This window comes from Chiloscyllium plagiosum, unplaced genomic scaffold (genome assembly GCF_037043375.1).
Source record: "Chiloscyllium plagiosum isolate Xiang-an unplaced genomic scaffold, Cpla_swu_hap1 HiC_scaffold_34, whole genome shotgun sequence".
NCBI classification, from domain to species: Eukaryota; Metazoa; Chordata; class Chondrichthyes; order Orectolobiformes; family Hemiscylliidae; genus Chiloscyllium; species Chiloscyllium plagiosum.
Window position 1 is genome coordinate 2,477,698 of NW_028270172.1, and position 13,619 is coordinate 2,491,316.

At 41.6% G+C, this 13,619-nt stretch overlaps 1 protein-coding gene across 6 annotated transcripts in view; it reads right to left on the reverse strand.

The window, feature by feature from the left end:
* LOC122564564 (cadherin-18-like) overlaps positions 1–13,619 on the reverse strand; it is a 760,480-nt gene that overhangs the window by 325,291 nt on the left and 421,570 nt on the right. The gene's annotated exons all lie outside the window — the stretch shown is intronic.

The window sequence follows — 13,619 nt, forward strand, 5'->3', positions numbered from 1 at the left end:
TGAGTTTCTGTGGTGCTTTTTGCAGATGGTACACACTGCTGCTACTGAACATCGGTGGTGGAGGGAGTGGATGCTTGTGGATGTAGTGCCAATCAAGTGGGCTGCTTTGTCCTGGATGGTGTAAAGCTTCTTGAGTGTTGTTGTTGAGGCTGCACCCATCCAGGCAAGTGGGGAGTGTTCCATCACACTCTTTGACTTGTGCTTTGTAGATGGTGGACAGGCTTTGGGGAGTCAGGAGGTGTGCGACCTACTCTTGTATATATGGCTAGTTCAGTTTAGAGTCTGGGTATTGGTACCTGATGTCTGGCCAGCTAAATTCGTGGAGGTAGCAGGGTAGGTGGAGGCCAGTCAAGATTCCTGTTCATGATCATTGTCCTGTGACCATCACTGGGAAGTTTTGTGCTCCAAATGACCCGACTTGGCTTCGAGGAATGTCGGTCCATGATCATTGCAGTCACTCAGGATCAATCCTGTTGCACTTGCAACAGCAGGATTGGAAGTGGAGATGGGAGAGGGTTGAAAAATCAGGATGGAGAATTTAGGTTTGCTTGTTGAGCTGTAGGTTTGATATCCAAACGTTTCATTACCTGGCTAGGTAACATCATCAGTGGCGACCTCCAAGTGAAGCGAAGCTGTTGTCTCCTGCTTTCTATTTATATGTTTATCCTGGATGGGGTTTCTGGGGTTTGTGGTGATGTCATTTCCTGTTCGTTTTCTGAGGGGTTGATAGATGGTATCTAGATCTATGTGTTTGTTTATGGCGTTGTGGTTGGAGTGCCAGGCCTCTAGGAATTCTCTGGCATGTCTTTGCTTAGCCTGTCCCAGGGTAGATGTGTTGTCCCAGTCGAAATGGTGTTTTTTTTCATCCGTGTGTAGGGCTACGAGGGAGAGAGGGTTGTGTCTTTTTGTGGCTAGCTGGTGTTCGTGTATCCTGGTGGCTAACTTTCTTCCTGTTTGTCCTACGTAGTGTTTGTGGCAGTCCTTGCATGGAATTTTGTAGATGACGTTGGTTTTGTCCATGGATTGTACTGGGTCTTTTAAGTTTGTTAGTTTTTGTTTGAGAGTGTTGGTGGGTTTGTGTGCTACTAGGATTCCGAGGGGTCTTAGTAGTCTGGCTGTCATTTCTGAAACTTCTTTGATATATGGTAAGGTGGTTAGGGTTTCTGGCTGTTTTTGGTCTGCTTGTCGTGGTTTGTTCTTGAGGAATCTGCGGACTGTATTTTTTGAGTATCCGTTCTTCTTGAATACGTTGTATAGGTGGTTCTCCTCTGTTTTCTGAAGTTCGTCTGTGCTGCAGTGTGTGATGGCTCATTGGAATAATGTTCTGATGCAGCTTTGTGTGTGTTGGGATGGTTGCTGGTGTAGTTAAGTATTTGGTCAGTGTTTGTCGGTTTTCTGTATACGCAGGTTTGTAGTTCTCCGTTGTTCTTTCTTTCTACTGTGATGTCCAGGAATGGGAGTTTCTTCCTCCCTAGTGAACTTTATGTCTGTGAGGGTATGCCTCACAGGCACAAAGTTCACCAAGGAGGAAGAAACCAACAACCGAAAACAGGAGACAACAGCTTCGCTTCACTTGGAGGTCACCACTGATGATGTTACCGAGCCAGGTAATGAAACGTCTGGATATCAAACCTACAGCTCAGTGAGCAAACCTACACCCTAAACCTCAACCTGAGCTACAAACCTTCACAAACCTTGCAGGATGGGGAGTGAAAGGACGGGGGTGCCCAACTTCTCTTTGCTACCATTTAGCCACTGGAGGGGAAGATGGGGGACAAGTCTTCCAATCCGAGGGCAAAGATCCAGTGGCCAACTAAAGCCTCTTCCTAACACTGTTAGAATTACTAACTGCAGACAGGTTCTCTGCTATAGGAGGAACTGCCAACTTCAACGTTGGCTTGGTGATGGGGTGGTGAGGATGGCTAATGGGCATCCAGAAGGAACTAGAATGACTGAATACTCACCTCCAGAACACCCCACCACACTGGCCAATAGAGAGACAGAAAATCCACTTGCAGGAAACAACCGAGACAGGGATACTCCCGGCTTTCAGCGTAACAATCAGCACTCCCACAGAATCCAGTCATCAGACTTCAACATGAATATTGGCAGAACTGCTTGGAATATAACTGTAACCAAAACCAGGATCTTCAGGAGAGGGTGAAATTAATTGTTTGACACTGTTATAATTATGAGCAGAAGACTTGCTCAAAGGTCAGTGAAGTACTTTCACTATCAGCCATTACCATCCCAAAGACAACTTCTGATTCATGGCAACATCAAATTGTGGCGATTCCCCAAAACCTGGCTGTGTTTGTAAGCTAGCTGCTGCTGGTCACTGTGAGATAAATATTACCCTTAGCTGGACGGAATTGACATTAGTATCTGGGGGGTCATCTGACTCACTGAGTCAAACAATGCAGGTGTTTTGGGGTCAGCATTTAGGAGATCTCGAGTCCAGTGCTGACAGAAAGATACTCTAACTGTTCATGTAAAGATCACCACAAAGTTTCACTAATGGACCTCACTGAGGAATATGGTAAACATGACAAATACAAGGACAAGCTGCTCACTCTGCTGTGTCATAGGAAAACGCAGTGAATTACACCACAATTCTCATGTACATAGGGAATGGAATCTTCGAGGCTGATCCTCAGTATGGATGGTAGAATCATTTTGACCTAGTTTTCTAATAGAAGCATTTCTCAGAGGAATGGTAGTAACTCTACCCTTGTGGGATGACCTGACCAATTAGAATGAGTAGTTAGGTTACACAACCATTCCATGAAAGGAGGGATTTCTAATTAAAGAGAACAAGATATGGTTTTGAAACCATGGTTTATTAAAAAAAACATACTTTCTAAATTGATCAGCTGGAAACCTCTAATTGATTTTAAAAAAAGATTAAGCCCCCATAACAATGATTTGAAATCACAGTCAAAGGTGGCTGCATATTTGCATCACTGCACTTTCGACACACCCAAGCTGATGAAATGAGGGAACCTCACTACAAATCCTTACTAGGGACAATCACCTTGAAGGAATGAGAGTGAAGGTCATTCACACTCCCACCCCATGAGTAATGTATCTCAAATATTACCTGGAATATTCAGGTGGGTGGAAATAAATCATCACTTTGCCAATTGCTATAAAGGAGTTTTCCCTGGCAAAATCTATGCATTTAAGATAGGTAACTTTACTCATTTATCCAAGAACATTTTGGACCACTCGGGGCAATTGGGGGGAGAGAGAGAGAGAGAGAGGGGCACATGACAAGTCAGCTAACCTGTTGTGTGTTTAAGTCCTTTTTGCTCCTTCAGTCCAGAGACAAGCAAATGGGACAGTGAAAGGCAAATTGCTGAATGGATTCTCTCTCTTTCTCTCTCCATTTAATCTTTAAACTTTCAATCTTGCCTGATTTTGACAGCCCATGTGTTGCAAACAGAGGACTTTATTAAAACAATTCAGCCCAAGAGCTGCTGTTCCAGAAGAAGAGATGGATCGTCTGCCGAAGTCTTCAAACTGCCGCGGATATCAAACCCAGGAACACCATCAAGTTCAGCCTGAAGCCAGTTGAGTCACCAACTTCCCAGAGCCCTATATCCTTTAACTCCACTGAGTTTTACATTACTTAACCTAACCTCCCACTCTATAATCGATTTTGTATGTATGTGTATGTGTGTATGTATTCAAGTTTGTTGGAGTATGTGAACGTTGGAGCATTTTTATCAGGTTCTTAGACCAGGTAAAGTACAAGAAATACTATTCTCTTTTCTTAAAAACTGAAGGAAGCTTATCTGTTTGTGTCTTTCACAATTGTAGCCTAAAATCAGGTAAGCACTCATTGAATTAACAAACATCTCCTTTAAACAAGAATAATCTATTGGATTCAGATGAGGCCGATGGAAAGTGGGGTACCATTCCCCCAGTTTTCAGCTGATTGTAACAGCATGCTTCAGCAAAACCCACCTGGACTAGAATTGAGGCTGGGGCACACCAAAGGAATAGAGAGGAGTTCTGGGAAGACTGCCCTCATGGTCTCTCTATCTTTTTGAGAAGCTTATGTTGCAGAATGTGAGGAGGTGCAGTGAGATGAGTTTACCCAAAGATGCAAGGTAAAGAGAAACTAAAGGAAACAATGATCAGCGATGGATGGGGTCCAGGTGGTAATATGGAGTTAAATAATGACCCACAGAGGCTCACATGGTTTAAATGTGAAGTTGGGAGGTTGTTTTGAAATGTTCTGTTTTTACCAGTAGTGAAGAGTGGCCATTTCTTTCAGCTTTATGTCCACCTGATTTCCTGAACAGTTTGGCTGCATCAAGTATTCCCAGCCTCTGACCTTACTGCAGCAAGAAACTTATCTTGTGACTCCCCAAAGCCTAGGAGAAAGTGAGGACTGCAGATGCTGGAGATCAGAGCTGAAAAATGTGTTGCTGGAAAAGCGCAGCTGGTCAGGCAGCATCCAAGGAGCAGGAGAATCGACGTTATGGAAATAAGCCCTTCTTCATTCCTGAAGAAGGGCGTATGCCCTAAGCATTGATTCTCCTGTTCCTTGGATGCTGCCTGACCTGCTGCACTTTTCCAGCAACTCCCCAAAGCCTGTCCACCATCTACAAAGTACAGCCAGGAGTGTGACGGAATACTCCACACTTGCCTGGATGTGTGCAGCTCCAACAACACTCAAGAAGCCCAACACCATTCAGGACAAAGCAGCCTGATTGTTTGGTATCAACCCAACGCCTTCAACATTCAATCACTTTAACACTAATGCACAATGACAGTATCTATAAAATGTATTGCAGTAACTCTCAAAAGGCTCCTTGAACAACATTTTGCTAAGTGGTGACCTATACGGTCTACTCTCCAGAAGGTTAAAAGCAGCAGATACATGCGAACACCACCATCTTCAAGTTCTCCTCCAAGCTACTCACCATCGGACTCAGAAATGCATCTCCATTCCTTCAGGGTTGTTGATTCAAAATCCGGGAATTCCCTCCCTAAGAGCATTACGTATCGACCTACATCCCATGACTGGAGCGATTGAAGGCGGCAGCTCACCACCACCTTTTCCAGTGCAATTAGGAACGGGCAAGAAATGCTGATCCAGCTTCAAATCATACCAAAAATATTTAAGTCAAAACTGGAGCACCTAAGGTCTGCTTTGACCACCAGACACACTAGGAGTAGTCATTAGCTTGGTATAGTTTTTAAGAAGCTGAAAATGTGTTGCTGGAAAAGCGCAGCAGGTCAGGCAGCATCCAAGGAGCAGGAGAATCGACGTTTCGGGCATGAGCCCTTCTTCAGGAATGAGGAAAGTGTGTCCAGCAGGCTAAGATAAAAGGTAGGGAGGAGGGACTTGGGGGAGGGGCATTGGAAATGCGATAGGTGGAAGGAGGTTAAGGTGAGGATGATAAGGTGAGGGTGATACGCCGGAGTGGGGCTGGGGGTGGAGAGGTCAGGAAGAAGATTGCAGGTTAGGAAGGTGGTGCTGAGTTCGAGGGTTGGGACTGAGACAAGGTGGGGAGGGGAAATGAGGAAACTGGAGAAATCTGAGTTCATCCCTTGTGGTTGGAGGGTTCCTGGGTGGAAGATGAGGCGTTCTTCCTCCAGCCGTCGTGTTGCCATGGTCTGGCGATGGAGGAGGCCAAGTACCTGCATGTCCTCGGTGGAGTGGGAGGGGGAGTTGAAGTGTTGAGCCACGGGGTGGTTGGGTTGGTTGGTCCGGGTGTCCCAGAGGTGTTCTCTGAAATGTTCCGCAAGTAGGCGGCCTGTCTCCCCAATATAGAGGAGGCCACATCGGATGCAGCGGACAATATAGAGGAGGCCACATCCTCTGGGACACCGGGACCAACCAACCCAACCCACCCCGTGGCTCAACACTTCAACTCCCCCTCCCACTCCTCCACTCCACCGAGGACATGCAGGTCCTTGGACTCCTCCATCGCCAGACCATAGCAACACGACGGCTGGAGGAAGAGCGCTTCATCTTCCACCTAGGAACCCTCCAACCACAAGGGATGAACTCAGATTTCTCCAGTTTCCTCATTTCCCCTCCCCCCACCTTGTCTCAGTCAAATCCATCGAACTCGGCACCGCCTTCCTAACCTGCAATCTTCTTCCTGACCTCTCCCCCCCACCCCCACTCCGGCGTATCACTCTCACCTTATTCCTGAAACGTCGATTCTCCTGCTCCTTGGATGCTACCTGACCTGCTGCGCTTTTCCAGCAATACATTTTCAGCTCTGATCTCCAGCATCTGCAGTCCTCACTTTCTCCTATAGTTTTTAAGAAACATAAATAATTAAAACTTTAATGTAAGGTGTGTGGTTCATTTATATTTTACAACAATTTATTTTGGATTTTTGGATTTCTGGAATGCTCTGCCCCAGAAGGCAGTGGAGGTCCAGTCTCTGAATTCGTTTAAGAACGAGTTGGATAGAGCTCTCAAGGATAGTGGAATCAAAGGTTATGGAGATAAGGCAGGAACAGGATACTGATTGAGGATGATCAGCCATGATCATAATGAATGGTGGTGCAGGCTCTAAGGGCAGAATGGCCTACTCCTGCACCTATTGTCTTTTGTCTATTGTCTATTTTTAATTAGTGGCATGAGTTTTGTGTGTGAAGGAAAGGGCTAAATATTGAATGTAATTATTGCTGGAGGCATGTTAATTTCTTTGGAAACACAATAGTAAAGAGAGACTTCTTTGAGAGTAATAGATCTATGTTTTTATTGTTTGCTTGTTAAAACTCTTTCAAAGTAAACAGTTGTGCATTGAGCTTTCTGTTTAAAAGGTCAGAGATTAATTTCATTTTTTTTTGACTAGGGCAAATTCCCATAACTTTAAAGAAAGAATTTTACTTTCAGCTTGGTAGCTTTTCAAAACTCTTGACGAAAGCTAGAAGCGCATAACAATTGCGCCTGAGAAACAAAGGTAGTTCAGGAATTTTAAGAGAAAGGTTCAGTGTAAGAAGTACAGTTTAAATGTTCCATACCAGAAGTGTTTGCTTAAAACCCTGAAATGGTTACTTGAAGCTGAGAAGATCTAAGCTCTGTTGTATGAATGCTTTAGGAAGAGGCAATCTGATTCTCAAGCTGGAGCATTTAAACTACAGTTAAATGTAGCCTGATGAATGTGAAGGAGATAAAGTCCAATTGCTACATTTTGTCTCTGTTTGCTAAACTCTTATTCCATCTTCTCCAGTATTTTCATTCTCATCTCTGAATAGTGCCCACAGCACTATTCAATGACGATCAGTGGAGTTATCCCCAGTGCCCTAGTCAATTCCCAAACTAACATTACTGAAAGAGGTTATCTGACCATTATCATCTGTTTCCTACACTACAGCATTTCAAAAGTACTTCACTGGCAATAATGAGCAGTGGAGTATACTGAGTAATAAGAAGAACCATCTAAATACAAGTCTGTCTTCACTCAAACAATCCTTTGATTCATGGGCATCACAGTTCACATGAAACATAATCATTTGCTTGTGAAATTGTGTCATTTATCCATTGACAGATAAACAGCTCATCTGTCATTCATTGTGGCTCGACTGCGGATACTTCCAGCCAAACTGGCATATAACCGGCTGCATGCTTGGCCATCACTAGGGCTTTATGTCCCAGAAACATCTGCCTCTCTCCTCCATGTCAATATCCTCATATCTAAGAACCTGGACTTTGACCAAAACCATCACAACTGAACTCAATATTTTGTGCTGAAGAAGGATACTATGCATCAATCTCTAAAAAAAAATTGCTGTTGATTTGTTTTATTCACTGTTAACCTCAACAAAATCTCCAATCTTGCCTTGACACTCCCCATAAAGTTCATTATGTAACATCTAATGTTCATTAGAACATTATTATACAGTCCCTGGGTTATGAACAGACTCTATCCCTGAGTATGTTTGTAAATCAATTCTCAAGTCGGAACACAATCTAGTATCTTTTTTTAAAAAAGTTCATTCATAAGTACGATGAGTGATCGCATGTTCGCATGACCCTTAAAATGAATAGTCAGGTAGGATCTCGTTCAGAAGTACGAACGTTTGCAAGTCAGGTGTTTGAGAGTCAGGGGCCGCCTGTAATTAAAGTTCACTGCAGTGAGTTGGGAATGTGACTTGAAGTACTTCTTTAAGATAGGATTTGTCTGGATAGCACAGAAAACAATACTTTTCATTGTATCTCAGTACACATGACAATAATAAATCAAATCAAAAAGCCTTTATATTATTGATGGGATAATACTGGAGGCTCAGAAAGGAGAAGCTAAATTTGTAGATTTTCAATAAACTCTGAGTAGAGATTTGTATCAGTTTTTTTTCTTTATACTCTGACAGTCACACTGCACTTCCTGTTGAAAAGCATTAATATTCTAGATTACACACTCAGAAATGATATCTTGATAGAATTTATTCAGAATTCAACATATCGAGGTGCACCCTAGGAAAACTGGTTGAGATAGTTCGATGTGATTAGTCCACAATTTGATGTTATTGTTTTATTTAACAAGAATGGTAGATGATGAACTAAACCAGCCTTAATCCTTTCTCACCCAGGAATTGCTGTGTTTCTGTTTACAATAATCCTGTTGGTCCGAGACTTCACTCAATGTGCAAATACTACCAGTCGTGTGCATACATTTAAGAAAAAAAAACTTTTATTAAGTTTCATTTCTTAATTACAGAAACCCTACAGGGCAGAAAGGAGCCTTTCATAACATTTTCCTGGAACAATATGTTGTGGAACCAACTAGTGATCAGGCTATTTTAAATCCACTGTTGTGCAATGAGACAGAATGGATGACTAATGTCAGAGCAAAGATCAATTGGGAAGAAGTGATCACAACAATATTGAAATTCACATTGAGCTTGGAAATGCCTACTCCAATGACCAACACAAGAAAGACCATAAGACCATAGGACATAGAAGCAGAAATTAGATCATTCAGCCCATTGAGTCTGCTCTGCCATTCATTCATGGCTGATGAGTTTCTCAACCCCATTCTCCCGCTTTCTCCCCATAATCCTTGATCCCCCTGACAATCAAGAACCAATTTATCTCTGTTTTAAATATACTCAATGACCTGGCCTCCACAGCCTTCTTTGGCAATGAATTCCATAGATTCCATGTGCTCTGGCTGAAGACATTTCTCCTTATCTCCATTCTAAAACGTCTTCCCTTTACTCTAAGGCTGTGCTCTTGGGTCCTAGTCTCCACTACCAATGGAAACATCTTCTCAACATTTATTCTGTATGTTTCAATTAGATCCCCCCTCCTCCTTCAAAATGCCATCAAGTATGGAACCAGAGTCCTCAAATGTTCCTCATATGTTAAGCTTTTCATTCCTGGGACCATTTTTGGGAACCTCCTCTGAATACACTCCAGGGCCAGTACATCCTTCCTGAGATATGGGGCCCAAAATGGCACAAAATGCTCCAAATGTGATCTCAGTAGAGTCTTATACAGCCTCAGAAGTACATCTCTGCTTTTATATTCAAGTCCTTTCAAAATAATTGCCATCATTGCAATTGCCTTCCTAACTATTGACTCAGTCTGCAAGTTTGCTTCAAGAGAATCCTCAACTAGAACTCCCAAGTCTCTTTGTACTTCAATCTTCTGAATTTTCTCCCCATTTAGAAAATAGTCCATGCCTCCATTCTTCCTACCAAAGTGCACGACATCACACTTTCCCATGTTGCACTCCATCTGCCACTTCCTTGCCCATTCTCCTAACCTGTCCAAATCCTTCCCCAGATGCAGCCTTCCCATCTTTTCAATGCGATTTGTCCTTCAACCTATCTTTGTATAATCTGCAAACATGGCCAAATGCCCTTGGTTCCTTTATCTAGATTGTTAATGTATAAAATGAAAAGTTGTGGTCCCAACACTGAGTCTTAAGGAATATCACTTGTCACCGGCTAAACTTAGAACCAATTGTATCGATCTGATGGGCAAGTTGGCTCAGATGAGATGGGTAAGTGAATGAGATAAACACTAGGAAACAAAAAAAATCAAAATGTTCAACAGAAATAGATTCTATTGAAAAACAGAAAAACCTCTTGAGAAAAAGTATTTGATAGCTAATAAAGGAAATTAAGAATAGCATTTAATCAAGAGTGGTAATATAGCTGAGGAAAGAATTTTCAGCAAATCATTAAAGGGTCACAAAAAAGTTGATTTTAAAGTATGAACAAAGAAGATATTAGAGTAAACTTACTAACAATATTAAAAACTGATTGGAAGAGCTTTTAAAACCATGTAGAAAGGAATAGAGTAGCTAAGGTAAACAGTAGTCACTTAGAAGCCGAGTCAAAAGTCATTGCCAGGGGAAATAAGGAAATAGCAGAGATACCGATTAAGTATTTTGTATATATTGACACAAAGGAAGACAATTATATACCAGAAGTAGAGGGCCACTGAGAGGTTAGTAAGTGTGAGGAAAATAAGATTATTAATGCTAGGAGAGGAAAAAAATAGATAAGGCCATAAGATCACAAACATAGGAGCAGAATTCAGCCTGCTCCAACAGTTGATCATGGTTGATATGTTTCTCAAACCTATTCTGCTGCCCTCTCCCCATAACCCTTGATCCCCTTACTAATCAAGAACCTATCTATCTCTATCTTGAATACATTCAATGACTTGATCTCCACAACGCTCTGTGGCAATGGGTTCCTTGGATTAACCACCCTCTGGCTGAAGAAATTCCTCCCCATCTCAGTTCCAAAGAGTTCATCTCTTCATTCTGATGTTGTGCCTTATTATCCTCGAATCTCCTACTAATGGAGACATCTTCTTCACATCCACCCTATCCAAGCTTCACAGTATTCTGTAAGTTTCAATCAGATCCTGCTTATTCTGCTAAACTCAACTGAATACAGATGCAGAGTCCTCCTTATCATCTGAGATCATTCTTGTGAATCTCCTCTGGACCCCTTCCAATGCCAGCACATTATTCCTTAGATACAGGTTCCCAAAGCTGCTCACAATATTCCAACAATTCCCAACAACTGATAACTCATATCCATAGATATCCAAAAGTGATAGTTGCAGAGATAATGAATGCACTAAATTAGGTCTCTCTTCTATGGAGCTTAGATGAATGAGGAGTGATCTCACTGAAATATTCAAGACACTAAAAGAACTAGACAGCATAGATACTGAGAGGTCATTTCACCTCATTGGGGAATCTTATACAAGGTGTACAGTTTCAGAATCAGGGACAGATAATTTAAGGATGAAACACAGAAATATTTCTTCACTCAAAGCGTTGCGGATCTTTGGAATTCTTCAACCCAGATTTGTGGATGCCCCATCATTGAATAGAATTCAGGCCAAGGTAGATGGTCATTTAGTCTCTCAGGGAATCAAAGGATTTAGGGGCAAAACAGAAATCACTGAAGAAATTTTGGGAAAATGGATTTTGAACTCAAAACCAGCCAAGATTGCAATGAAAGGTGAAACAGGCTGAATGGTATAGTCTACTCCTCCTCCCATTTTTTTGTCATCTTTGTATGTTCTTATATGACCATTTTTAACCCTTGCCCTTAATCCATTCTCCTTCTCTGTCTCTATTTATTAGGATCACTGTGCTGTTCACAAATCCCATCACCAGAAAACTGAGACATGAAGAGCAATCAAAGAAATTCCTTCACTTTCCAGGTGAAAAATTCCTTCACTTTCCAGTCTAGGCAATGCTCCATTCCACCCATTTCTGAATCATTGAGTTTCAAGCAGCCATTTGGATGAAGTGACATCACCTTTGTAACACATGCATTTGCCAGTCTTTGGACATGATCCAGTTCTAGTCATGGAGAGAATTGTCACGCAAGGTTCATTGTCATTGTGAAAACAGGTTTGATTTTTGTGATTCGTTTAAGTTTTAGGAGATTCCTCACAAATATTTGCCATGCAAAATTATCCAATTTTACTGAAATACTTTTGCCCTTTACCAGTAGCATTTGTTATAGAGCATAGTCAGAGAGATGTACAGCACAGAAACAGACCCTTCAGCCCAACTTGTCCATGCCAACCAGATATCCCAACCCAATCTAGTCCCACCTGCCAGCACCTGGCCCATATCCTTCCAAACCCTTCCTATTCATATACCCATCCAGATGCCTTTTAAATGTTGCAATTGTACTATAACCAGACCCAGGTAATAGAATAGAATAGAAAAGTACAGCACAGAACAGGCCGTTTGACCCACAAGGTTGTGCCAAGAATTAATCAGAATCTAAAATCAAATGTTCCCCAATTTACAACGTTTCCTGTTTGGATACTACAAACCAAAGAGTTCCCAGACCACGAGAGATGAACTGGCTCCTTTACTTTATTCCCTCACTCCCTCGGTTAATTGTACCAAGTCTAATTTAAAAATGGATTCTTCCATGTATGGAATCCATCTTCCCAAACCAAGGGAACTCATGTTTTAAAAAGGAGCCAATCGAGCCATGTTTGAGAGTTAACATAAAGTGTGATTATTTATTACTGAATGGTAGAAGAATTCATCATGGAACACACACACACATTAGAAACAAGGTGAAATTAAAAAAAAAATAAATAGATTAGTCTCTGAATTGTTCATGATGCATAACTATCAAACATTGCAGCCAGTGCTGTAGAGGTTACTGGTAGCTTTAATACTAGTAGTCATTCAGTTTCACAATCCTTAGTTTTGTAGATTAGTTGAGATTCTGTAGTTCTGATTTCTTGCATTGAATTGGATTGGTTTGCAGCATTCAAGGTAAGAGAGAGTCCTTCTGTTGCCCCATTTCCACTTTGTCTGGCATGCAACTAGCTGACTTCTCACACTCAGAGCAATAAGTGGACATTTACCTGCAAAACAATGGTGGTGAGGGGACAGATTCTTCAACTGTGACCTTCACAGCACGCTAATGCTCAAACCCACACTGTTATACATAAGAACATTCAGTCCCACAAGTACATTCTAATAGTGTTAAAACTGCCTTTCTTAGCCCCTGCCCTTCTGAAAATCATAAAAAGTGTCTGCAACTTGGAAGACAAATGGTTGAGGGTAGTTTGTTGTTAAGCAGGAGGCTCATTGGCCTTCAATATCTTTGTAGAGATCACAGTCTGTTTGGAATTTCTTTGATACTTCTAAGTTATTATATCTCATCCGATTCATACAGAACTGTTTCCAGTCTGCCACAAATTTATAATTGTAGTTATCTCTGAGTTTTTAGTGGTCCTGTTTCAAAAAGAAATGTTTTGAAATTAAAGGCTAAAAATCCCTGTAGGATTTTGGAGTTCTCACTCTGTTGTTCCCAACAACATTTTTATACAATTGATTGTTGCCCTCCAAAGATGAATTAATGGATTTAGTTTCTTCATATTTTCATTGTGCCACAGCCACATGAAGAGAATGGTGTGTTATTTTCATACTTAGCCACAGTGGGGTTAAAGCAGCAACAATTATGTTATGGTTTCTGTCATTTTGAAACATCTAGAAGGAAAATAGAAAGGTAAAGAAAGACAAGACTCTGGAATCTAGCCTTTGAAGACTGCAAACATTTATTACATGGTTATCCTAACCTATTTCCTGTACTCAGTAGCACATTATTTCCAGTGAACCCCTGACAGACTG